General features: G+C 41.3%; 1 protein-coding gene across 4 annotated transcripts in view; it reads left to right on the top strand.

Annotated features, from left to right (window-relative positions):
* LOC140191404 (protein TANC2-like) overlaps window positions 1-27968 on the top strand; it is a 745351-nt gene that overhangs the window by 69227 nt on the left and 648156 nt on the right. Inside the window, exon 1 of one of the 4 annotated variants that reach the window (XM_072248800.1) lies at window positions 23003-23043. The exons of the other annotated variants lie outside the window; for them this stretch is intronic. The gene's annotated coding sequence lies outside the window, so the exon portion shown is untranslated. Of the gene's footprint in view, window positions 1-23002; window positions 23044-27968 lie in introns of those variants that run through there. 4 annotated transcript variants of the gene reach the window in all.

The raw sequence follows: 27968 nt of genomic DNA, 5'->3' as shown, positions 1-27968 counted from the left end.
TGGAATAATACCAGAAGAGATGAAAAAAATCAGAATTTATCACTCTTCCTAAGAAAGCTGGAGCAATAGAACGTGAATTACATAGGACCATAAGTTTAATGAGTCATATCACCAAGATACTTCTAAGAATTTTGATGGCAAGAGCTAAAAGTAAGATACAAGCTGAAATAGGCAAAGAACAATGTGGTTTTGTGAAAGACAAAGGTACAAGAAACACAATAGTGATGTGAAGGATACTATCAGAACGAGCTATTCAAGTGCAAAAAGATTTGTTTGTTTTATCGACTACACAAAAGCATTTGATAAAGGGAAGCGCAATAAGTTATTTGAAATATTACAGAAAACTCTAGATCTAGACTCGAAATACCTCCGCCTAATCAGAAATCTGTACTGGGAACAAACTGCCGCTGTAAGAATAGATGGAGAAGTGAGTCAGTTTACGAAAATCAAGAGGGGCGTTAGACAAGGGTGTGTTTTCTCCCCTGATTTATTTCATGTGTACAGTGAAACAATATTACAAAAAATAAGAGACATCTTGGGAATCAAAGTTGGTGGTGAAAACATCAATAATTTCAGATATGCAGATGACACTGTTAATTGCAAGTACGGAGGAAGAACTACAAAACTTAATTGATATAATTGTTGAAGAAAGTGCAAAAATGGGTCTATCTATCAATTGCAAAAAGACAGAATGTATGGTGATATCCAAAAAGAAGGAGAATCCTATCCGCAGGCTGAGAATAAATGGGGAAGACATAAAACAAGTACAGAACTTTTGCTACTTAGGAAGCTGGGTGACATCAGATGGCAGGTGTGACTTGGACATCAAAAGAAGAATAGGGATGGCAAAAGACACCTTTATGAGAATGAAGAGTATACTGACCAATGCTAAACTAGGCATGACAACCCGCCTCAGAGTACTGAAATGTTACGTTTATCCAGTTATGTTATATGGCTCAGGATGTTGGACAATATCTAGTAACATGAGGAAACGAATTGTAGCAGCAGAGATATGGTTTATGAGGAGGATGCAAAGAATATCATGGATGAAACGAATATCTAATGAGGATGTCATGAACAGAGCAAACACAGAGAAATAATGTATGAGATCATGAAAAGGAAACATAACTTCATTGGACATATGATTACGAAAGAGGAGTTAGAATGCATGGTAATTATGAGAAAGATTGAAGGGAAGAAAACAAGAGGAAGACAAAGACAAATGATGATGGAGATAGCAGCCAGAGAACTGGAAATGAATACCAATGAATTGATCCACTTGACCCAAAACAGGAGTGTGTAGGCCATGGCAGTCAAAGCTCAAACTGGGCATGGCACCTGATGATGATGATGAAAGTAGGGATCATTGAGTAGACTTGAATTTAGTTTCCAAATAGTATTCTTTGGTTGTAGGTCAAAATCAGCAGATAAATATATAGGTACATGGTCACTTAAATCTATTGTCCCAATTCCACAGGTGATTATTTTGTCTTTGTCTTTTTCAAATGTTATGAAGTAGTCTATTCTTGTATGTACAGAATGGGAGGCAGAATAACAAGTGTAATCCCTTCTCTGGGGGGAAGGTCCCTCCATATATCAATTAGACCAGTATCCTCAAAAAGTGTATTAACTTTCTTATGTAAGGATTTTGTTTCATAGGTTTTTCTATTGGAAGAGTCTAACTTTGGTTGTAATTGTAAATTTAAGTCTCCCCCACATATCAGGAGACCTTCTGTTTCTGTTACCATAATATTCGTAATTTTCTGAAAGAAACTAATATCACTTCCTGGGAGTGCGTATATATTCAATAGAGTAACTGAATTTCCGTCTATATTCCTCCTTACCAGAATATATCTTCCCTCTTTATCTCCCATTTCGAATACTTTTTTCAAAATTTAGCTTGCTTGAGATAAGAATAGCAACTCCTCTTCTATGTCCTGATTTATATGAGGAGAAAAACAAATTAGTGAAGCCCATTCTCTTTAGTTTTCCATGCTCATTATCACTTAAGTGAGTTTCCTGTAAATATACTGCATGGGCTTGTTCTTTTTTCATTTTTGGTAGAATTTTACTGTGTTTGATCAGACTCTCTGATCTACGGGCTGTTCCCGGGGACGCACACAGAGACCAACATCCGGTGCTGCTGGCAGATCATCAACTCGGTGAAAGACGCTCTTTGGTCAGCCCGAAACTTGATGATCTACCAGCACATGGAGATGTCCGTGGGAGAATGCTGCCGACTGGCACATTCTCGGCTGCAGGAGTACGTGCTGAGGGACGCACTGAAACTCGGTGCAGCCACCGCAAGGGCCCGGTGGGGAAGGACCACAGTATAGGTTTCTCCACCCGTGGGAGTGGGAGGGGTCGGTGGGTGGGGAGTATACCCCTCAACAATGATATGCTAAGCTGAACTACTGGAGTGCCACGTGGGTGGCTATAAATACGGATATGTACTGAGTATAATGGAAATGTATGTAAAGGATGAAAAGTTATTGAATGGTTTATTGTATATATTTATTTTTGAATAAAGTATATTTTGAAATAAAAAAAACAGCCCATTGACATTAAAAGAAATGAATTTTACTTTATCCTTAGCCATGAGTATTTATCTGACAATATATCATTGAAATTAGCAGAATAAATCTTAATCGATCTACTCCCTGAACAAATAAGAACCAAGAAACGCGAATAATGAAAATAAGGTAACAAAGGTGTGATTCCAAGGCTGAGGTCTCTAGTAGATGACCCTGGGTTGAACTAGAGGAAACGTCTAGCCGTGGGGGATAGCCTCTCCTACCTGTGAGTTGAAGGCCCCCATTGCAGTACCCATAAAAGTAAGTGAACAAATCTATGTCCATTACACAGAAAAGATTTCCCTGTGTATTCCTCCCATATATATATATTCTCATTTAGGTGGGTAAAAAGGAGTGAATGAATGAATAAAAAAAATTGAGTAATATAAAATCCAGATTATAATAAGTATTTTTTGAGATAGGTATAGCACCATCTATTTTTGCTTCTGTTTAGCTTATCAACACTTTTAAAGTTAGCCAAACCTTATGGCTCTTCTGGAGGGGGTGAGGGCTGTCTTAGGAGAACTCATGGTCTCTTCCTGATATGGCCTCGCCCTCCTCCCGTCCCCTGCTTTCTTGGTTCTCTTACTATTTCCCAAGCAGATCGGGATAACTGCTTAGCTAGGCTTTCCCCTGGCTTGACCACGCTAATGGGCAGCCCTCTTCTTCATGTCTGTAGTCGCCTCTTCCACTGTCTGATACAGCTGCGTCCCATCTTCATAAAACACTCGCAGTTTAGCAGGGTACGGAGTTTGGAATCTAATCTTTCCTTGCTTTAATATTTGCTTTACTTCAGAGTATTCCTTACATTTCTGCAGGACCGCCGGGGGGTAATCTTGATTGAAATATATTAATTACGCGTTCAAAAGCACCCTCTTCTTACCCCAGGCCCTTTGTAGAATCTCCACCTTGGTATTGTATCGAAGGAATCTAATTACTGTTGAGCGCGGTTTATCTTCTCTGCCTCCAGGAGGCCTCGGGACGAGGGGACGAGTGCATGATGTACCCTCTCAATTTCAAGCTCCATAGCCGAGGGAATCTCCAGCACGTCCCACAGCAACTTTCCTACAAACTCCATCATAGATAAACCCTCCGCTCCTTCAGGAACATTATTGATATTTATTGATGGCAAAGATGCCCACGGGTTGATTTTGGTCCACATATTCATGTCATCTTGAAGCATGGCTATTGCCACCTCCATAAAATTGCCTAACACTATTCTTTCCACATCAGATGCTAAAACTTTCCGTAATGTCTTTATCATCTCAATAATGCTGAGAAACATCCTAGGATGTGCTGGGACACATCGTCAGTGATGTAACCTGCATCATGACAAATATCTGCTTTTTAAATTTCCATTAGACTTGTTTAGGCTCTCTTAAAAGGCAAATTTAGTTTTTTTTTAGGTATAAGTTTACTTCATGAATGCACAATTTTCTCACAAGGCAAGCTTGGGAGAGCTATTTCTGTACTGAAACCCTGTAGTGTTGTGTATATTAACAACTTTTTGATTTGTGCTTCTGATTAAATCAAGCTCACCTATATTTAACATGATGGGATTGATTTTCTTCAAGGATCATAATAACAAAAGAGAATCCTAAGACATTTACGCCAATTTGGTTAAATCAAAAAATATGATCAATGCAGTCATTCCAGCGATGGGAATCTTTGATGGAGCTCAATGTTCAGTCGTTGATTATAAGAAATGCTGTACAATTACACAGAATTGGAAAATTAATTAATATCATAAAACTAATTAACATTAGAAAATTAAAGTCTGATTATTAAAGAAACCCAGAAAATCACTTGGAAATAGCGAGGAGCAACATATGATAGAGAAGGTGAAATAAATTAGTATTAGTATAAAGATAGTTGTGGAGAAATTGATGGGATTGAAGATAAATCCATAAGACCAGATGACTTGCACCCAAAAAGTTTAAAATGAATGATGGAAATAGTGGATGCATTAGTTGTTACTGTCTAAATTTCTGTATACAGTATTCTAGATAGATCCCACAGGTTATAAGGTAGAAAATGTATTCAATAAAGCCCTGGAGAGCGAGAGTAGAGTTATTTTATTACTGAGATAGCAACTTGTGTTACTTTGGCAGTGACTAATTCCATCTTTAAATTATTGAACAAAGTTAACATTGTGCATTACATCTCCTGGAAATTAATAGAATGTTAGAAGATATTTTACTTCAGAATGATTACAGGGAAAAACTACTAGAAGGGTCAATTCACCTGACATTCTTGAATTTGGAGTTCCCTATTGTGGTGGTTTAAAAAAAGAGATTTTTGATGTGCCATAGTATTATTCACTTGGCTGACTTCTGTATAAGTGGAATGGTAATGCTGCAGCAACTACTGTTGGAAATACATCCAATAGAATTTCAGGTGTAATATGTCTAAAGAGTAATTTAAAAATGTTAAACATTTGTAAACTTGATGGCCTTGATTGGTAAAGTAGATATGATTCTTTTTTCCCCACAAAGTTACACCATTTAGTTCTTTGTTAGACTTGGCAACACCGAACATTTATATCCCTAAGTTCTTCAGGGCTCACGTCAATTTGGTTGAAAATCTAGTGTTTTTAGAATTACGAATTACAGTACTGATGTTTAGAAATAGTCAGTGGAGGTGTTCACAAATATTGTAATTTGCTGTTTCACAGAAATCTAGTTTTATTTTGGGCAGAATCAACATTTAATTTTAAGTAACTTGCAGTTGTTACTAAATAAAAGTTAACAGCACTTGGGAAATATCATTTCCCAAAAGTGGAAAACGGGCAAAGTGTTGAAAAAGTCAACAAAATAAGCTGGATAAATTGCTTTGTCAATGCATCATTTGTGGAGTACTTGGAGTAATTTCAGCTCCTATCTGCATTTGCACCATGCAAAGGTCTGCTTTTTCTCACTGCTCTTTGAATATTATAAATAAAGCAGTTCTGTTTGCAAATCTCACTTGCCCAACTGTAAATATATTGCTGATCATAATGAATTAGAATATGCTGTCTCGAAAAATCCTTTTATTTACAATTTGGCGTCATATAGCTGAGGTTAATGTCAGTTTTCCAGAAATTAATGTATGATTGTTAACTTTGTCGTTGCTTTTAACTTAATTGTGAAATCTATCAAATGTTTATGTATGAAGTGTTTATAGAAACTTGTGTTTTTCGATAAATGTTGTAAATTATTGCATGCCTTTTGCAATAATTTTCAGGACAACCAATCAATATCTTGATCATAAAGGCAATGTTTTGTTCTGGTCTCCTGATATTTAGTAAGTATTAGCACAAGTTTTGAGAGATGATGTATAAACACTTTTCTGCAAATCTTTGCTGTTTATACCCAAAAGAAAACAGGTTTTTTTTCTCCACTGTAAGTTTGCGTGTAGTATATTTGAGAACAAGTGGATCAAGTGGAAGTGCACCATGACCTTGGATGAAATCTGACTAAGTGCTCGTCTCAAAAATTTGCACAATATGGTTTTACTTATCATTATAACCCACCTATTGGCTAACAATTGTAAGTTATCTTATCTTGGCACACCAATAATACATTTATATTGTCTGATGTGTTTGTGTGAATATTGGATAAGGAAGAAATCTAGTTTGTAATCTCTCTGTGGTTAATTATTTGCTAACAATTCACATAAGAATACCTAGTTGGGTGAAGTAATACAAGAGGGCCAGTCATGTAAATTTGTGCTTGAAAGGGGATGAATAGGTTACATTTCTTGTAAATGTGAAGCAGCTAAGTGGAAAATCAATGCAATTAAAATGCTGTGAAGCTAGGAGTCTGAATGTAGTAATTGAATTGGATTTATTTCTTACATCCTTCACATACATGAGAAGTAAAAATCTTTACATTACGTCTCCATCTAAGTGTGCAATGTGCAATCATAGTAATTTATAATAATTTATATATACATAGAACAGTCAATGTAATGTAGAGTACACTCAAATCAGTGTGAGTTCATCAGTCTGATGGCCTCGTGGTAGAAGCTGTTCTGGAGCCTGTTGGTCCTGGCTTTTATGCTGTGGTACAGTTTCCCAGATGGTAGCAGCTGGAATAGATTGTGGTTGGGGTGACTCGGGTCCCCAGTGATCCTACAGGCCCTTTTTACATACCTGTCCTTGTAAATGTCCTGAATCATGGGAAGTTCACACTTACAGGTGCACTGGGCTGTCCGCACCATTCTTTGCAGAGTCCTGTGAATAAGGGAGGTACAGTTCCCATATCAGGCAGTGATGCAGCCAGTCAGGATGCTCTCAATTGTGCCCCTGTAGAAAGTTCTTAGAACCTGGGGGCCCACACCAAACTTCCTCAACTGTCTGAGGTGAAAGAGGCGCTGTTGTGCCTTTTTCACCACGCAGCTGGTACGTACAGACCATGTGAGGTCATTGTGATGTGTATGCCGAGGAACTTGAAGCTGTTTAACCTCTCAACCCCAGATCCATTGATGTCAATAGGGGTTAGCCCGTCTCCATTCCTCCTGTTATCCACAACCAGCTCCTTTGTTTTTGTGACATTGAGGGGAGGTTGTTTTCTTGACACCACTGTCAGAGCGATGACTTCTTCCCTGTAGGCCGCCTCCTTATTGTTTGAGATAAGGCCAATCATTGTGGTATCGTCGGCAAAGTTAATTAGCAGATTGGAGCTGTGGGTGTCGATACAGTCATGGGTATACAGGGAGTAAAGGAGGGGACTCAGTACGCAGCCCTGAGGGGCTCCTGTATTGAAAGTCAGAGGGTTGGAGGTGAGGGAGCTCACTCTTACAACCTGCTGGTGATCTGACAGGAAGTCCAGGATCCAGCTGCACAAGGCAGGGTCAAGGCCGAGGTCTCTGAGCTTCTTGTCAAGCCTGGATGGAACTATGGTGTTGAATGCTGAACTGTAGTCCAAGAACAGCATTCTCACATAAGAATCCTTCTTCTCCAGATGTGTAAGGACGGTATGTAGAGTTAGTGGCTATTGCGTCGCCTGTCAATCAGTTGTGTTGGTAGGCGAATTGTAGGGGGTCCAGTTTGGGTGGTAGCAAGCTGCAGATGTAATCCTTGACTAGACTCTCAAAGCATTTGCTTATTATTGAGGTGAGTGCGACAGGACACCAGTCGTTCAGGCATGTTAGCTTGGTCTTTTTTGGTATAGGGACAATGGTGGATAATTTGAAGCAGGAGGGCACTCTACCCTGGGAGAGGGAGAGATTAAAAATGTCAATAAACACACCTGCCAGTTGTGCTGCACACATCCTGCATTAGTAATGGAAAAAAGCCATACATAAAGACAAGGTTCTGGACATGCTAGAAATCTTGAGCAACACACAAAATGCTGTAGGAACTCAGCAAGTCTGGCAGCATCTATGGAGGGGAGTACACGGTTGACGTTTTGGGCACATACTCTTCATCAGGACTGGAAAGGAAGGGGGAAGAAGCCAGGATGAGGAGGAGCGGGGAGGTAAAGGAGTATAAGCTGTCAGGTGATAGGTGAGACCAAGTGAGGGGGAAGGTGGGTTGGTGGGGACGGAGGATGAAGTAAGAAGCTGGGACGTGATAGGTAGAAGAGATAAAGGGCTGAAGAAGGAAGAATTTGATAGGAGGGGACAGTGGACCATGGAATAAAAGGAAGGATGAGGGGATCCAGAGGGAGCTGATGAGAAGAGAAGGGGTGCAAGGAAAACCTGAATGGTGGGGGGAGGGGAGAGAGAAACACAAGGTGATAGGTGAAACCTGGAGGGGGAGGGATGAAGCAAAGAGCTAGGAAGTTGATTGGTGAAAGAGACAGAAGGCCATGGAAGAAAGAAAAAAAGGGGGTCGGGTGGGGAGGAGCACCAGAGTGGCCTCCCATTTTAATTCCACTTCCCATTCCCATTCTGATATGTCCATCCACGGCCTCCTCCACTGTTGTCATAAGGCCACATTTAGGTTGGAGGAAACAACACCATATATTCTGTTTGGGTAGCCTCCAACCTGATGGCATGAACATTGATTTCTCAACTTCCAGTAATGCTTACCCCTCCCCCCTTCACCATTTTCCATCCCCTTTTCCCTCTCTCATGTTATCACCTTACCCATCCATCGCCTTCCTCTGATGCTCCTCCCCCTTTTCTTCCATGGTTTTCTGTCTCTTTCACCAATCAACTTCCTAGCTCTTTGCTTCATCCTCCCCTTCCAGGTTTCAACTCCCACCTGGTGTTTCTCTCTCCCCTCCCCCACCTTTTCAATCTACTCCTCAGCTTTTTCCTCTAGTCCTGCCGGAGGGTCTCAGCCCGAAACGTCGACTGTGCTTTTTTCCATCAATGCTGCCTGGCCTGCTGAGTTCCTCCAGCATTTTGTGTGTGTTGCTGGATATTCCGATCCTTCCTGAATGTGAGGAAGAATAAAAATCAGCATTTGAAGGTGTGGATCCGACAAAGGATGAAGTTTTGGAGAAGTCCATGGCAGATGGTGGAGAGTGGTAGTGAAAGAGGCTTGCAGGTATCTCTGCATGATGGTGAAGGAAGCACATAGAATCCAGTGGGAGGTGCAGTCAATCGAGCGCAGATACTTGGTATCTTCAAGCGGGAGGCATTGAAATATAGCTGGAAGTCATGAGGTACTAGATGGTGGCAGAAACAAGTTCCCAGGAAGGACACATGGCTGTGTTAGTGAGTTTGGGTGAGCACGTGGTTGAAGAGTTTGGAGAGCAGCCACACAAGGACGTTTTCAATCTAAAAGCAGTAAGCAGAATAAGTAACTTCTCATATGTTTTTGCTTGTAACATTCCTTGCAGCTGATTATTGAATCTTTGTGGGGTTTTTTTGCTCTGCAGTTTCTGTGAAGTTCTAAATTTTGTTATGCAAGAGGTTAAATGTAAATTTGAAAATTTATAAATGTAAGGTTTAAATCAGAAGCAAATTGGTGGAAGTGCAGGGTTACAAATGACCTGACTTAAGAGAGTATGACTTTATGCAAATTCCCCCATATATTTTTAAATTGTTTTCCCAAGCAATTAATGATGTTTCATGATACTAATTTTTGCTTGCATAATCCATACAATAGTTTAATTGTGTGTGGTGTTGGGGTGATTATTCATTTGAAAGATTTAGAGTGATTTAGGATATGAGTAGCAGGGGTCCCCAACCTTTTTTGCACTGCGGACCAGTTTAATATTGACAATATTCTTGCGGACCGGCCGACCCTGTGGAGGGGGGGGCAGGTAGGGTTGCCAACGGACAAGAGTAGCAGTCAAATACGTTGTGTTTACCCCGAGAAAGACTACAATGACCATGAAGCTTTGCGCGGGCACCAGTGCGCATGCGTGTACGTGCCGATTTTTTCCCTACAAATCGTTTTTGGCGATTCTGTTCAGGGTGGGGCTGGGGGTGGGGGGGTGAGTGGTGTTGATCACGACCGGAATATAAGTGATAAGTGGCTAATACACTCAATTTCATTTCTAAAAGGGTTTATCTTAACGAATTTAATATTAAACACACAGCGCGTATTTTCCTCGCGTGAATATTAGGGGAAGACAGGGGAGCTTGAAGTAAGTGTTGAACGAACTTCCAGTAGAAGTGGTAGAGGCAGGTTCGATATTACCATTTAAAGAAAAATTGGATAGGTATATGGACGGGAAAGGAATGGAGGGTTATGGGCTGAGTGCAGGTTGGTGGGACTAGGTGAGAGTAGCGTTCGGCATGGACTAGAAGGACAGAGATGGCCTGTTTCCGTTCTGTAATTGTTATGGTTATATAAGTCACTTATAAGTCAATAGCATCATAACATTTTAAGTAACATTTGGATATTAAACACACAGCACATATTTTCCCCGTATGAACATATAAAATCATTGCAACACATCAATATCGCTGAATCAGTGGGAGGCCCTGGGCTTGTTTCCTTGCAACAAGACGGTCCCATCAAGGGGTGATGGGAGACAGCGATACTCGAAGGGGGTTCCTTACGTCCAGTCTATTCCGCAATTTAGTTTTCGTTGCATTCATTGCAGAGATATGTTGGAAATGGAAGCAACGTTTTCAGTGCTTTCGTGGCTACCTCAGGATATTTAGCTTTGACTTTGATCCGGATGTTATATCAAACATACTTTTCAGCCCGCTGTCATTTGCAAGCTGGAGGATTTGATCTTCTTCCCGCGCTGACATGGATGACGCTCGGATAATGACCTCGCGTGCGTAATGGCTCAGCAGTGGGCGTGACAGGGAATGAGGAAAGGTTTCCTCGTGGCCCGGTAGCACATGCTTTGCGGCCCGGTGGTTGGGGACCGCTGGCTTAGAAAGTGGATGGCAGGAAAGGATAGTTCTCAGAAATAGAACCTTTGCGCAACCTGGGGACTGCCTGTACCCAGTAGGCCACTGTTTGAAGGGAGTGAAATCGTTAACTGGTTGTTAAAAATCTGTCTGGCCTGAATTTTTCCAAAATGTATTTATTTGGGATTTAACATTCAATGTATTTTTTTTATTTTGCTATTTTAGTATAGCCAAGTCAAAATGAACAGGAACTGTAAATCTGGATTTCTTTTGGGTGAAGAGACCAAGACTACTTGAAGCTTATTAGTATAGATTTCACATTTATTATTGTTCATGTTCTTGCCCAGTTAAGGTGAAAGTCTAGAATTGTCAAATGAGAATGTTTATTTCTTTGGGTCTTCTGGCTCTTGTAAAGATTAAATATTTATATAATGCTATTGTGTTGAAGTGGACTGTTAAGTATGTGTTGCTGTTCTGGAGGCCTGCTGAAACTTCTCACATAAATATGACCACAGTAAGTCTTTTTAGCAACTTTATTATCCAAGTGCATTTGAAACTGAGGTATTGAAATTAAAACATTCAAAGGTTCAAAGGTTCACTTATCAAACTATACAATTCTGAAGCTCTTCTTCTCCAGGTAGCCATGAAACCAAGAAAGAAAGGCAACATGATTATCAACCCACAAATCCCACCTCCCCGCAAAAAAAATGGAACAGGCACATCAACGCCCAAATTCCCTCCCTGCACACAAAAAAAAGTGAGAACGATCGGGCGAAAAACACAGGATATAAAATACTATTAAGACTGAAAAACAGTTTATAGTCTAAGTCCATGTCCAAAATGCAGAAAACCTGGGTAACATTCTCTGGGCACAGCAGCAGGCTCTCCCCTGTCCGGTAGCAGTGTGATCAAAAGACAGGCAGCTGGCGCTCACTCTCCACACTCACCTCGACGTTTCAATCTCCCTTGTCGCTTTAATCGATTGGAAACTTTAATTGGTGAAATGGAGTCAAACATCAGCTCGTGCCTTGTCCCATAGTCTTCTCCCCATGAGGTTCGTGCATGCTGCCTTTGCCTTCTGGAATCCTCTCAGAGACTGCAGAGCGCTGGAACACTCAAACACTCAAATCACAGGCTCCAAAATTTCCAGAATCACATCGAAGACGAAAACAAACTTAAAAGACATAAAAGAAGTGAAATATAGTTTCGTGATCTATCCAGAAGATGTCGACTGAAGGAGTATTGTACACAGGCGCCATTTTGACCAGAAGTTGATACAGCCCTATATCAATTATAATTCTGCTTATCGTCTTCCTTTCTTCTGTTACTGATCTTGATTTAGAGTGATGGGATGTCCAGGAGGGTTTGGGAAATAAATGGGTTGGTGGACTTTCAGATATGAGACTGACAGTGTAGATTGGGGAGGGGCATGGTTGTTAGAGAAGCAATTGTGGGGAACTTGTTTTTGTGGGGGTGGGGAGAATAATGCAGTAGAGAGAGAAAAAATTGGAATAGTAGGGAAAAAGGGAAGGCTAGACTTAGACTAGGCCTGGCTTGTATGGGAGGAAAAGAGATAGTAATAAACACTAGCATTTATGGAGAGGATCCTGATGGAAGGAGAGGAGAAGTGACCATCATTTATGAGTGATTGTAAAGTGAAAAAATTGGACAGGATATGGCAGTATGGAATGACTATTGGGAAGATGCCAATACCAATTTGGTGTTGCTGAAAGGGAACCTGGGCTTCATTGTCTTTCGTCTACTATTGATTGGTGACTTCAGGACAGGTTACTGTGCATTACTCCAAAAAGAGGAATTCACTGGAAATGACACCATCCCATTGGTAGCAAGTTTACAAGGATGTCTCATTTTTTGACCCACGATTGTGGGGAAACGGCATTATTCAAATAAGTTCCCATTGTATATATCTTTTTCATAATGGATATTTCTATATCCTATCTATATGTAAATAAAGACTGTAGCCATTGTTAATTGTAAAGTTCCTGAGTGAACATTTGATTTTTTTTCTTTGTATAACAGGATTTTGGCATGGCAGCCAAGTGAGTTTTAATTGGGAAAGTATTGGCAGTTTCATTTTAACTTTGCTGAAGCTTTCATTTTGGCAATCCTAGTTTTGGGTAAATGTAAACCTTGGAGTTTAGACTTTGTTTAAGAATGGTTGTTGAGAGAATGGCTTGCGGGTAAATGACGGGTGACATTTTTAAATGGTTTCCTCACAGATGCAGTACGTTTTGTACTAAATCAATATTGTTTTTGGTGTTTTGACATTGTAAATTTTAATAGAAGCAGTGATTGTTCTGAACTTGACAGGCCTAGGGTATTTTGGTGCATTTATCCTATTGCCTTTGAGGGCACTGAATCTTTGGAATTCTCTGCACTTAGAGTGATGGAGGCCAGATCATTAGACATATTTAAGATACAGAGAGATAAGTACATGAAAGATCAAGGAATTAAGATTGTAGAGAATTTGCACAGTAGAGGAGTTGAGGCCACCACAGATCAGCCATGATCATATTGAATGTGTGGGTAGGTTTAAGTGGCCTACTCCTATCTTCTTGTGTTCTTTAGTTTGCAATCAAATGCCATATTACGCTTCACAAGTTTTGAGATGGTGAACATGGGAGCTTCCAAAGTCATCTCTCTAAATTACTCTGCATTTGGTAATTTAAAAAAAAGTTTGATTTTTATGCATTCACTTGTACGTTCAAGATACTGTATGCTGGGCATCGCCAAAACATACCTTTGAATATTAAAAATATCAATACAAATTCTGCCTTTTATTGATCATTTTTACTTCATATTTATATTTTAAGTGGGGAACTTAGATTTTTAACGTTTCAACATCTCACAATTACATTGGGATTATAGACAGCTTTCCCTTTTTGGGATTTTTTAGGCGTAGCCTCCAAAGTAACTAGATGTAGCCTCATCAAATTTATTTATAATATTTCCAGTCATTAAATTGTTTTTCCTTTGAATAAACTGTTGTATCGAGACATTGCAAGCAGCAGAATTTTCATGCAATGATTTTGAAGCCTAGTTTTTTTTTAAAGTTTAACCCGACTTTCAGAAATGCACAAATATGTTTTTGTTGGGTGCATCTTAAAATAAGCTGTTAGACAGTAATTATACATTGGGTATTAAAGCTTTAAAGAGATTAAAGATTTAAAAATGAACTTTATTTGTCACAAGTACATCAGAACATATTGTGAAATGTGTCAATGGCCAACATAGTTCGAGGATGTACTGGGAGCAGCCCACAAGTGTCACCAAGCTTCTGTTGCTAATATAGCATGCTCACAACAAAGTAACCCTAACCCCAACCCGAATGCCTTTGGAATGTGGGAGGAAACTGTAGCACCTGGAGAAAAATCACATGGCCACATGGAGAATGCACAAACTCTTTGCAGATAGCGGGACAATTGAACCCGCTTCACTGGCGCTGCAATAGCGTTATGCTATCGTGTCACCTAGCTGGCAAAGTTGGTGGAAATATGATTGGTTGAATCAGGTTTTTTTTTGTTATAAATAACATTTATGTTCATTTATGTTCATCTATGTTCATCAGCAAATTTGGGACATCTCAATTGCCAATTTTGAAATGGAGCGTAGTCTTGTGGGTGTTAATTATCTGTTGCCTTTTGAATGGCTATTACAAGAATTTACCAGACAGCAGAAGAAAATGGATGCAAAATTAGGACGCATTTTGCTGGGTGTGTAATACCCAAAATTTGGTCCGAGATATCTAAGAATTGTCTGGGATGACCAGAAAAATGAGCTTGTTTTCCTGCTGCCATTCTCAGTGGTTTTATGCCTTCAGTGACTTTATAATCCTGAGATTCTTATCTCAGTTTGAACACTTTTGCATATATCTTTTGCATGCCAAAAAGCTGCTTTGGTTTTCATTATACCAAATGCATGAAGTAACTATTTCTAAAGGTATGTAAGAGGAGGAATATGCATATAACTGAGAAACTTTACATTTGATATTGGACACCAGAGCTGGAGTTGTTCAGGCTGCCTTCACCTGACATAGGAGCAGAATTGGCCTATTTGGCCCAAGGTGTCTGCTCCACCGTTTGATCATGGGTGATTTATTTTTCCTCTCAACCTCAATCTCCTATCTTCTCCCTGTAACCCTTGACATCCTTACTAATCAAGAACCAATCAATCTCCGCTTTAGATATATGCAGTGGCTTGGCCTCCACAGCCGTCTTTGGCACTGTGTTCCACAGATTCCTCACCTCCTGGCTAAATAGATTCCTCTTCACCTCTGTTCTAAAGGAACAGCTTTCTATCCTGAGGCTATGCCCTCTGGTCCAAGATTCTCCCTCTATCACAAACATCCTCTCCACATACACTCTTCTATCTACACTTTTTTTTAAGAGTCCACCCTTTGCCAAGGTTTACCCAGCCACACATGCAAACACTAAGAATGCAAAAAGGTTAGTATTTTTCAAAACAATATGTTTTCTTTCTATATTTCAGGCCGTGATGTGAAAAGTAGGAAGTTCACCAGTAAGATGGGAGGGGAGGCTCCTCGCACACTGGCAAATTCCAGGCTAAAGAAGAGGTTCGTCATTCCAGGCATAGGGAAGACTTAGGTTCAAACAGGAGCCAAGCTGAGGAGGCTAAAAATCACTGTGGGGAGCACATTTTGTACCCACTCTTCATCAGTGCAGTCCATTTTGAAATATGTGGTGAATAATACATGTTAATCTATCACCCACGCCATACACAGTTTTTATTCACTGATATTATGATTCACTTTGTAGGATATACTGAAAGAACAATTTTTTTCACTCCTACCCTCCCACACAACTCTCATTCAACAGAGGAAGGTGAGCAGGAGTAAGAAAGGAACATAAGAATAGAGGCAGAGAAAGAGGTAGCTGCACTGTGTGGCTAGCGTTGTTGTGTATCAGATAGTGACACCAAGATGGCAGAAGAAAATGGTTGGAAGCTGCAGGTGGTATGTAGACAGTTGGCTCCAGGTAGATAAAGACGTAGAGGATCTTGGAGAGGGCATTAACTTACCTCAAATCTCTTGGATAGAGCTGGGATAGAGAAACATGCATGAGAAGTCTGGATTTTATTGCACAAGGATTTGAGTACATGATTAAAGATGTCTTGCTACAATTAAAAAGGTCCCTCATGAGACAGCACCAAGTTATGATATATTTGCAATAAGAATTGAATCCTGAAGGTTTGCTGTGAGGGGAGGAGACACTTCTGTTTTGTAATGCATGTAGACTAGGCTTGTGTTCCCTTTCATTTGGAAGGTTCAACACAAGGTCATAGTCTCCAGAAAAAGGGATTGGCCATTCAGGACAGGTGAGAAGAAATTATTTCACCCAGAAGTAGGTGCCTTTTATTCCCCAATATTATTTCTGTTGTCTCTGTCTATAAGGGACCCACATTAATTTTGGCTAGCCGCTGTCTTTTTGCATGTTAAAGGAAGATAGCAGCCTGTTTTCTTTTATTATTGATTACTTGCATATTTGCTTTTCCTCATCATTTCCTGGCAACATTTCAAGCCTTTTTTTTCAACTGGTACTACATTCAACGTTTCTTTATAGTGAAGCAACACTCACAACACGGTGGAGGAACTCAGCAGGTCGGGCAGCATCCATGGAAAAGATCGGTCGACGTTTCGGGCCGGAACCCTTCGAAGGGTTCTGACCCGAAACATCGACCGATCTTTTCCATGGATGCTGCCCGACCTGCTGAGTTCCTCCAGCGTGTTGTGAGTGTTGCTTTGACCCCAGCATCTGCAGATTATTTTGTCTTTATAGCGAAGACTGGGTGACTTTTCCTTTTAAAGCCACAAGTATATTTATTACTTATACATGGTGTGAGCAGAATTACCTGCAGCTTAATGTGAAAAAGACTAAGGAGCTGGTGGTAGACCTGAGGAGAGCTAAGGTACCGGTGACCCCTGTTTCCATCCAGGGGGTCAGTGTGGACATGGTGGAGGATTACAAATACCTGGGGATACGAATTGACAGTAAACTGGACTGGTCAAAGAACACTGAGGCTGTCTACAAGAAGGGTCAGAGCCGTCTCTATTTCCTGAGGAGACTAAGGTCCTTTAACATTTGCCGGACGATGCTGAGGATGTTCAACGAGTCTGTGGTGGCCAGTGCGATCATGTTTGCTGTTGTGTGCTGGGGCAGCAGGCTGAGGGTAGCAGACACCAACAGAATCAACAAACTCATTCGTAAGGCCAGTGATGTTGTGGGGATGGAACTGGACTCTCTGACGGTGGTGTCTGAAAAGAGGATGCTGTCCAAGTTGCATGCTATCTTGGGCAATGTCTCCCATCCACTACATAATGTACTGGGTGGGCACAGGAGTACATTCAGCCAGAGACTCATTCCACCGAGATGCAACACAGAGCGTCATAGGAAGTCATTACTGCCTGTGGCCATCAAACTTTACAGCTCCTCCCTTGGAGGGTCAGACACCCTGAGCCAATAGGCTGGTCCTGGACTTATTTCCTGGCATCATTTACATATTACTATTTAATTATTTATGGTTTTATTACTGTTTAATGATTTATAGTGCAACTGTAACGAAAACCAATTTCCCCCGGGATCAATAAAGTATGACTATGACTATAAGCGGTGTACTAATTATTTAAGTGTTAGCAATTACTTATTCACTGTTTTAATTTGCAATGCGGTTTCTCAGTCTATCATAGCCAATGTACATCTCTTGTTGTCTTAGTTTCTTGTGTTTAGATTTATAGCACTTGATTTAAAATTCCAACATGTTATTCTAATCCTCGGGTACTTAACAACTATATATTAATTATTCCTTTCTCATTGCATAATACTAGAAGTAAAACAGCCTGCATCTCCTTTATCTGAGCATGCTGATGTAGAAAGCCATATCCTCAATGATATATTCTTACTCCCAATTTGATTAGGTCAGTCAACATCTTGCTTAAAGATTCATGTATTACTCACAATATTACACTTACAACATGCACCTAATTTGTAGCATGTCCTACATTACTGTCATTTGGTGAGAAATGTCTGTAGACTCTGTGTCTTCTACCATTGCTGTTTCTTATTCTACCTGAACTGATTCTACATCTTGATTTTCCGAATTAAAATTTTTCTCTCTCCACTGTCTTCATCTCTATTTTAATCAGGGCCACCACTCTCTACTTTCTATTTTGCCTATCTCTTATACAATTTAAGCTTCCTGGAATATTTTATTCCCAGCCTCAGTCACTTTGCAGTTTCACTTTGGCTTTTAGATCATAAGTACTTGTGTTATCCATCCATCCATCCATCACTCCCTCCCTCACTCACTTGTAGATGATGCTAGAATTGGACTTTGATGCCCACTTAGCTGTAATAGCATCACACTAACTGCTATGCCGCCATGATGGCCAACCTTGTGAAAGCTATGTGCTCCTGGGTAGGGGCTGTTCAAGAATTTGCCTGTCTTCTCCAGATTAGAGAGGTTCTGCTGGGTTTGGATAGTTTTCTATCAAGAACATAGGAATGAATGTATGAATTAGGAACAGGAGTAGGCACTTTGGCATCTTGGGCCAGCTTGGTTATTTAATAAGTTCATGATTTATTTGATTGTAACTTAACTGTTCTGAATTGCTGGAGGATACTTCTAAACTCATGTTTATCAAATATTATTTTGGGGATCTGAAGGGTAAGTTTTTCTGCAGAGGATAATGAATATATGAGAAGATTAAGCTTTATTTGTCATATGTATAAGTATTTAAAAAAAATGGAGGCAGGTATGTAGATAGGAAAAGTTTTGAAGGATGTGGACCAAATGCTGTCAAATAAGATTAGTTTAGATAGGTCAGCATGGATGAGTTGGGCTGGAGGGCCTGTTTCTGTGCTGAATAATCTACCGTGCTTCTGCTCAACTTCGAGGAAGAATATTTTATAGACTGAGTCAAAATGATGGTAGACAGAAACAGCTCTTTCTGATACAAACAGAAAGAGAGTGCAAATCTGTCAAATTTGCTAATTATTATATTGTCCTGCAGATTGTAGTGTGCCCAGATGGAAGATGAAGTTTTCTGCAGGTGACGCACCATGCCTCATTGTAACAGTACAAGGAGCTACAGACAAAGGTCAGAGTGGTATGGTAAATTAAAGTGACAGGCTACAGGAACTTCATGATCACTCTTTAAGTTTATATTCAATTTGCCAAGCTATAAACAGTAGCATTGTTAGTTTTCCTAATTGTTTGCGGCACTGCATCCTAGCCTGTAAGAAACTGTACACTAGGTCATCCGGATCCCTCTGCATCTTGGAGTTCTGCAATCTGTCACCATTCAGATAAAAAGCTGTTTCACTTTTCTTGTACCAATGAAAAATTTCACAATTTCCACTGATAAATGACAATGGTCAATTGTTCAGCAGAGCAGAACCAATCTGCAGAAGAAATATGAAGAATGCAGGACATGTTAGCCATATCTGGACTTGGCCTCCACAGCCACTCTTGGCAACAAATTCCACAGATTTAGCACCGTTTGACTAAAGTAATTTCTCTGCATCTCAGTTCTAAATGGATGTCCTTCAGTCCTGAAGTTGTGTCCTCTTGTCCTAGACTCCCCTACCATGGGAAATAACTTTGTCCTATCTAATCTGTTCAGGCCTTTTAACATTTGGAATGTTTCTATGAGATCCCCCCCTCATTTTCCTGAACTACAGGGGATACAGCCCAAGAGCTGCCAGGTGTTCCTCATGCAGTAATCCTTTCATTCTTGGAATCATTCTCATGAATCTTCTCTGAACCCTCTCCATCATCAGTATATCCTTTCTAAAATAAGGAGCCCAAAACTGCACACAATACTCCAGTGTGAATTTGAACCACATGGCAGGCTATGTGCTGTGTGTGTATTTGCATTTCGTAGTCTAGAGCCATCTTCTATTTGCTCACTCAAATAAAACCTATTTAATGAGGCAATGTTAACAGGATGCTTGAGGACCACGAGCGTTGAATGCCAATGGACGAGACAGATATAAACCTCTCGTGAAATCTTGTTGGTCAAACCTTATGGTCTGAATAGGTCTTGACATGCATGACGTGTATTCTATACTGCAGGACTGCCTGATGCTCAGAGGCATGCATTCATTCACAATGTGGAAAATGACATTATTTCCTCTCTTTCTACATCTCACCCTCTGTCAGATCAGCGATGCTTCTCTCAATGTTGCCTCAATCAACACAGTGGCTCCAGAATACAGCGTCTAAAGCCTTTCATCAAGAGCAAGACCTGGTTTTCCAGCTCTGACATATGCCCTATCTTCAAGTGAAAGGGAACAGCCTACTAACAGACCAGCTGCAGACACTAGAGGAACATTGGATGTATTGATTTCAAAAGCTGCTATTGAAATTGCCCTTTACACTTAATCAAATAATTATCAATGATCTAATTGAATAATTCACAAGATCATTGTGTGTTGGTCAGCCAGAAAGAACCAATTAAGATGATGAAGGGATCAGAAAGAGTATTCTGCATCAAGACAAGAATGTTCTGTTTTCTAAAAAGGAAAACCTTGGTTTATTGCAAGCATGATACAAAATAGTAACATTGCCACTGATTGGAAAATGATATGTTTATGGGGACCAGCTGGATGTTTTCTTTAACATTGCCATTTAACCTTGCATTGCAAATTTCAGAAGGAACTTTAAGAACATAAGAAGTAGAAGTAGGAGCAGGAGTTGGCCATCTGGCCCGTTGAGCTTGCTCTGCCATTCAGTTAAATCATGGCTGATCTGGTGATGGACCTACCTGCCTTTCCCCCATAATCTTTAATTCCCCCACTATGCAAAAATCTATCCAACCTTGTCTTAAATATACGCACTGAGGTAGCCTCCACTGCTTCATTGGGCAGAGAATTCCACGGTTTCACCACTCTCTGGGAAAAGCAGTTCCTCTTCACCTCCATCCTAAATCTACTCTCCTGAATCTAGAGGCTACGTCCCCTAGTTCTAGTCTCACCTACCAGTGGAAACAACTTTACTGCCTCTATCTTTTCTATCCCTTTCATAATGTTATATGTTTCTATAAGATAAGAAAGAGGGAAGGTTCCCCAAATGTTATTTTTCTAGCCCTTTCTACTCCAATTGCTACCTATAATACATCCCAGAGGAGGTTGATAATAACTATTTATAGCAAATAATAAGTGAGGGGTAGACTTTTCAAAAGCTGGTTAATAATTTAAATTGACTACCAGAGGGATTAGGAGCATTGGTGGGTTTTGCCTCATAAGTCCAGGTATCCTAAGAAGTGTTCAATTGGAAAAAATATCTTGGCTTCTGACCTTACTTTGACTACAGTAATTTGATATTCCTCTTCAGGGTTGGGTCGCATAATTTTAATTTGATACCTGCATCTGAAAGAGTGGTTAGAATCTACTTAATTTCATATCTACTTTTTTAAAAAAGCAGCTGGGGCCTAGATTTTTGCGCTCTAGCCTCTAGGACCTACATCTTAACATGAGCATTCTTGTGTAAGTTTGTTGCAATGAAATGTATTTGGTTTTCAATTACATTTTTAGATCAATACAAATTACTTTGGAAAAGCTGTATTTTTAACTAATCCTTTAGTCACTGCAAACCTGATTAGTCTTTACAGTTGGTTGCTTCCGAGAAGTGTCTTGTTCCATCCTTGTTAGGTTTGCATTTGTACGTGAATTTATCTAATATTGCAGGAAATATCCCCAGTCTAGAGTATTGAATTTATTTTCATTTTGTATTACTTTTGTGAACTTTATAATCAAATTGTTTAAATTTTTTAAGCCTCGCAAACCTATGTAGCCTTTCAACGTACTCTTAGGTTGGGAAAAACTGCATTACATTACCGTGTTACTATTCATGCTCGTAATGCTCAGGGTTTGGGATGAGGATGCTGAAAGATGCCTATTGGCTAGAGTCATGCCAACCTACAATGGAGGCCAAGTGTACTGTCTGGGGCTGAAGAGTTCTTCAGGGCAGCATCCTATGCCAAATGAGGCAGGAGTTTTCACTGATTTCATGATGTTAATTTTTATTAGCAATTCACCAATGTTCTTGGGCACGAAGAACTAGAAACCAATTGTGGATGAGTTGACAAGCGGTGAAGAGTATTTGAACTGTGCAAGTGCTGGGTAATGACTACCTCCGTGAGGTACTTAAACCATGATTTTTGGTTATATTACCATCAATTAATCCCCATCAATCAATCCTGGATGTTAACATTTCACAGATACTTGGCATGACTGACCAAAAAATGATCAATTCTATATTGATAACATATTTGTTTTGTTCTCCTCATGCTTATGTTGTAAAATTTGTGAATAGGTATAACCTTTGAACAAACTGTAGGTTATCTTGCTGATGAATGCTTTCTGATTTTTTAAAAATTGAAGATAATGTGACGCACAGCCATTTGGGTCCAAATAACTGCCCAGGGCTATATGTAGAAGTTCATTTATTGATGTTGAGCTTTTAATGCCGTTAAGGTAAAAACATTCAACAACTATATAACAACATAATAATATGCCATTGCGAGGTTATAATTATATTGTTCAGAGTTCCTATCTTGTCAGAGTAAATGTCACTACATCTATAAAGAGGTGAAACAATTAAGTTAAAATTATAGTGTTTACTCAAAAAGAGCTTTACCTGAGTAAGTTGAGTTGTATCTATATCGTGTGAGATACCTTAGACCGATCAAAAGAAAACAAATGACTTTGGAGCGATGAGCTATGTTAGTTTGTAGACCCTTTTGAACAGAAGAATTCACAAAATTTTATTGCGTGATTTATGGTTTCAGCACATTGCTTTCATATTGTTATATTGATAGAAGAGATCAATGTAGCCATTAAAAACAGGGAAGTCTGAGCTGAAGCTGTATTATCTGAACATAACTAAACAATTTCATTTAAATCAAAAAGCTATCAACTTGTACATAGTGGTGCAATTTTTTTTATTCCTACCAAGAGCCTATGAAAATGACTGGTTACATAGAATTTACAACAAGGAACCAACTATTCTGAGTACACCTGAGTTGAAAGTCCTTATTGAATCAACCTACCCTCTCCCCATTTACCTTCATTATTTTGTGTCACTTTTAATCACAATCTTTTGATCTTCATTCCACAGGCCTTTATCTCTGGTAATGGAATAAGAACATAATAACATACATTACAAAAGGAATTCTCTTGTTAAGGTATGGTGGCCTAGAAATTCTAGCAGACTTATTTAAAACTACTGGATGATTGTAGTCTGTTTCTGATTTTGGACTTGTTTTACTTATTCCCGAAACTAGCTACTGATAAGGTAGTTGGTGTCTTAGTGATTGAAAATATTCTACTTGTGATTGGGCTGTAGGATGGGGGGAAATTGGAAGCTGGTGGCTACAGACAAAGGATTGTAGCCTGGAGTTGATAGGTGAGAAGAAGGGTAGAATGGGATGAACGCAAACAACAGGAATTCTGCAGATGCTGGAAATTCAAGCAACACACATCAAAGTTGCTGGTGAATGCAGCAGGCCAGGCAGCATCTCTAGGAAGAGGTGCAGTCAACGTTTCAGGCCGAGACCCTTCGTCAGGACTAACTGAAGGAAGAGTTAGTAAGGGATTTGAAAGTTGGAGGGGGAGGGGGAGATCCAAAATGATAGGAGAAGACAGGAGGGGGAGGGATGGGGCCAAGAGCTGGACAGGTGATTGGCAAAAGGGATATGAGAGGATCATGGGACAGGAGGTCCGGGAAGAAAGACAAGGCGGGGGGGACGACCCAGAGGATGGGCAAGAGGTATATTCAGAGGGACAGAGGGAGAAAAAGGAGAGTGAGAGAAAGAATGTGTGTATAAAAATAAATAACGGATGGGGTACGAGGGGGAAGTGGGGCATTAGCGGAAGTTAGAGAAGTCGATGTTCATGCCATCAGGTTGGAGGCTACCCAGACGGAATATAAGGTGTTGTTCCTCCAACCTGAGTGTGGCTTCATCTTTACAGTAGAGGAGGCCGTGGATAGACATGTCAGAATGGGAATGGGACGTGGAATTAAAATGTGTGGCCACTGGGAGATCCTGCTTTCTCTGGCGGACAGAGCGTAGGTGTTCAGCAAAGCGGTCTCCCAGTCTGCGTCGGGTCTCGCCAATATATAAAAGGCCACATCGGGAGCACCGGACGCAGTATGTCACCCAGGCCGACTCACAGGTGAAGTGTTGCCTCACCTGGAAGGACTGTCTGGGGCCCTGAATGGTGGTAAGGGAGGAAGTGTAAGGGCATGTGTAGCACTTGTTCCGCTTACACGGATAAGTGCCAGGAGGGAGATCAGTGGGGAGGGACGGGGGGGACAAATGGACAAGGGAGTCGCGTAGGGAGCGATCCCTGCGGAAAGCAGAGAGAGGGTGGGAGGGAAAGATGTGCTTAGTGGTGGGATCCCGTTGGAGGTGGCGGAAGTTACGGAGAATAATATGTTGGACCCGGAGGCTGGTGGGGTGGTAGGTGAGGACCAGGGGAACCCTATTCCTAGTGGGGTGGCGGGAGGATGGAGTGAGAGCAGATGTACGTGAAATGGGGGAGATGCGTTTAAGAGCAGAGTTGATAGTGGAGGAAGGGAAGCCCCTTTCTTTAAAAAAGGAAGACATCTCCCTCGTCCTAGAATGAAAAGTCTCCGCCGCATCTGCTCTCAGGATGAGGCTTTTCAAGAAAGGGGCTTCCTTTCCTCCACTATCAACTCTGCTCTTAAACGCATCTCCCCCATTTCACGTACATCTGCTCTCACTCCATCCTCCCGCCACCCCACTAGGAATAGGGTTCCCCTGGTCCTCACCTACCACCCCACCAGCCTCCGGGTCCAACATATTATTCTCCGTAACTTCCGCCACCTCCAACGGGATCCCACCACTAAGCACATCTTTCCCTCCCACCCTCTCTCTGCTTTCCGCAGGGATCGCTCCCTACGCGACTCCCTTGTCCATTCGTCCCCCCCGTCCCTCCCCACTGATCTCCCTCCTGGCACTTATCCGTGTAAGCGGAACAAGTGCTACACATGCCCTTACACTTCCTCCCTTACCACCATTCAGGGCCCCAACCAGTCCTTCCAGGTGAGGCAACACTTCACCTGTGAGTCGGCCTGGGTGATATACTGCGTCCCGTGCTCCCGATGTGGCCTTTTATATATTGGCGAGACCCGACGCAGACTGGGAGACCGCTTTGCTGAACATCTACGCTCTGTCCGCCAGAGAAAGCAGGATCTCCCAGTGGCCACACATTTTAATTCCACATCCCATTCCCATTCTGACATGTCTATCCACAGCCTCCTCTACTGTAAAGATGAAGCCACACTCAGGTTGGAGGAACAACACCTTATATTCCGTCTGGGTAACCTCCAACCTGATGGCATGAGCATCGACTTCTCTAACTTCCGCTAATGCCCCACCTCCCCCTCGTACCCCATCTGTTACTTATTTTTATACACATGTTCTTTCTCTCACTCTCCTTTTTCTCCCTCTGTCCCTCTGAATATACCTCTTGCCCATCCTCTGGGTCCCCCCCCCCCGCCTTGTCTTTCTTCCCGGACCTCCTGTCCCATGATCCTCTTGTATCCCCTTTTGCCTATCACCTGTCCAGCTCTTGGCTCCATCCCTCCCCCTCCTGTCTTCTCCTATCATTTTGGATCTTCCCCTCCCCCTCCAACTTTCAAATCCCTTACTCACTCTTCCTTCAGTTAGTCCTGACGAAGGGTCTCGGCCTGAAACGTCGACTGCACTTCTTCCTAGAGATGCTGCCTGGCCTGCTGTGTTCACCAGCAACTTTGATGTGTGTTGCTAGAATGGGATGAAGTTCAGTGCTTTGTAAGCAAAGATGCGGAGGTGTTGGTGAGACTGGGCTGTAAGCAATGACTGAGTCATTGGAAGGTGCTCTGCAAGCAAGATCAGGGTCATAATTTGGTGCCTGCAAATAAGCTTGGAAGGTGGGATGTGGGATGGCATGTGCAGATAAGTGCTGTGGTGTGGTCGTGGAGATGAGGTCCTCTATCATGGCCCAGGCTTTGTGGTTGTAGAAATTGGATTGGAATGGGAAATTTTAGTGTCATGTTTGGAAGCAGTAGTGGAGACGTATTGAATGAAAGGCAATCGATAAAGGTTTTGATTCTTCACACTCCCAAGTCCTCATCTCATCTTTTGCCCCACACCATTCGTATTAGAACATAAAACAGTAGAGCACAGGAACAGACCCCATCAACCCACAATGTCTGTACCAACCATGATGCTAAATAGAGCTGCACATTTGCTTGCACATGGTCTCTGTCCCTCAATTCCATGTCTGTTCGTGTGTCTGTGTAAATGTCACTGAAGCAATGTTGTCGTATCTACTTCAACACCTCCCCTGATAGAGGCTCCTATCATTCTGCATATATAAATTATAAAAAGCATAATTTGGAAACAGGTGTTCTCAGAGAAATGTACAAAGAAATGTGGCAAATGTTCAGGGGATATTTGTGTGGGGTTCTGAGTAGGTACGTTCCAATGAGACAGGTAAAGGATGGTAAGGTACAAGAACCGTGGTGTACAAAGGCTGTTGTAAATCTAGTCAAGAAGAAAAGAAGAGCTTACAAAAGGTTCAAAAAACTAGGTAATGATAGGAATCTAGAAGATTATAAGGCTAGCAGGAAGGAGCTTTAAGAATGAAATTAGGAGAACCAGAAGGGGCCATGAGAAGGCTTTGGCGGAAAGGATTAAGGAAAACCCCAAGGCATCCTACAAGCATGTGAAGAGCAAGAGGATAAGATGTGAAAGAATAGAACCAATCAAGTGTGACAGTGGAAAAGTGTTTATGGAACCGGAGGAAGTAGTGGAGGTACTTAATGAATACTTTGATTCAGAATTCACTACGGAAAAGGATCTTGGCAATTGTAGGAATGACTTGCAGCAGACTGAAAAGCTTGAGCATGTAGATATTAAGGAAGAGGATGTGCTGGAGCTTTTGGAAAGCATCAAGTTGGATCAGTCACTGGGACCGGACGGGATGTACACCAGGCTACTGTGGGAAGCGAGGTAGGAGATTGCTGAGCCTCTGGCAATGATCTTTGCATCATCAATGAGGACGGGAGAAGTTTCAAAGGATTGGAGGGTTGCGGATGTTGTTCCCTTATTCAAAAAAAGGAGTAGGGATAGCCCAGGAAATTATAGGCTGGTGAGTCTTACTTCAGTGGTTGGTAAGTTGATGGAGAAGATCCTGAGAGGCAGGATTTGTGAAGATTTGGAGAGGCATAATATGATTAGGAATAGTTAGCATGGCTTTGTCAAAGGCAGGTCGTGCCTTACAAGCTTGATTGATGTTTTTGAGGATGTGACTAAACACATTGATGAAGGTAGAGCCGTAGATGTAGTGTATATGGATTTCAGCAAGGCGTTTGATAAGGTACCCCATGCAAGGCTTTTTGAGAAAGTAAGGAGGCATGGGATCCAAGGGGACGTTGCTTTGTGGATCCAGAGCTGGCTTGCCCACAGAAGGCAAAGAGTGGTTGTAGACGGGTCATATTCTGCATGGAGGCCAGTGACCAGTGGTGTGCTTCAGGGATCTGTTTTGGGACCCCTACTCTTTGTGAGTTTTATAAATGACCTGGATGAGGAAGTGGAGGGATGGGTTAGTAAATTTGTTGATGACACAAAGGTTGAGGGTGTTGTGGATAGTGTGGGGAGCTGTTAGAAGTTACAACTGAACATTGATAGGATGCAAAACTGGGCTGAAAAGTGGCAGATGGAGTTCAACCCAGATAGGTGTGAGGTGATTCATTTTGGTAGGTCAAATATGATGGCAGAATATAGTATTAATGGTAAGACTCTTGGTAGTATGGAGGATCAGAGGGATCTTGGGGTCCGAGTCCATAGGACACTCAAAGCTGCTGTGCAGGTTGACTCTGTGGTTAAGAAGGCATACGGTGCATTGGCCTTCATCAATCGTGGGATTGAGTTTAAGAGCCGAGAGGTAATGTTGCAGCTATATAGGACCCTGGTCAGACCCTACTTGGAGTATTGTGCTCAATTCTGGTCGCCTCACTACAGGAAGGACGTGGAAACCATAGAAAGGTTGCAGAGGAGATCTAGAAGGATGTTGCCTGGATTGGGGAGCGTGCCTTATG

The sequence above is a fragment of the Mobula birostris genome, chromosome X (assembly GCF_030028105.1).
Source record: "Mobula birostris isolate sMobBir1 chromosome X, sMobBir1.hap1, whole genome shotgun sequence".
Lineage (NCBI taxonomy): Eukaryota > Metazoa > Chordata > Chondrichthyes > Myliobatiformes > Myliobatidae > Mobula > Mobula birostris.
Note: the sequence above shows the minus strand (reverse complement) of the source record. Positions and strands in the feature narration are given on the sequence as shown.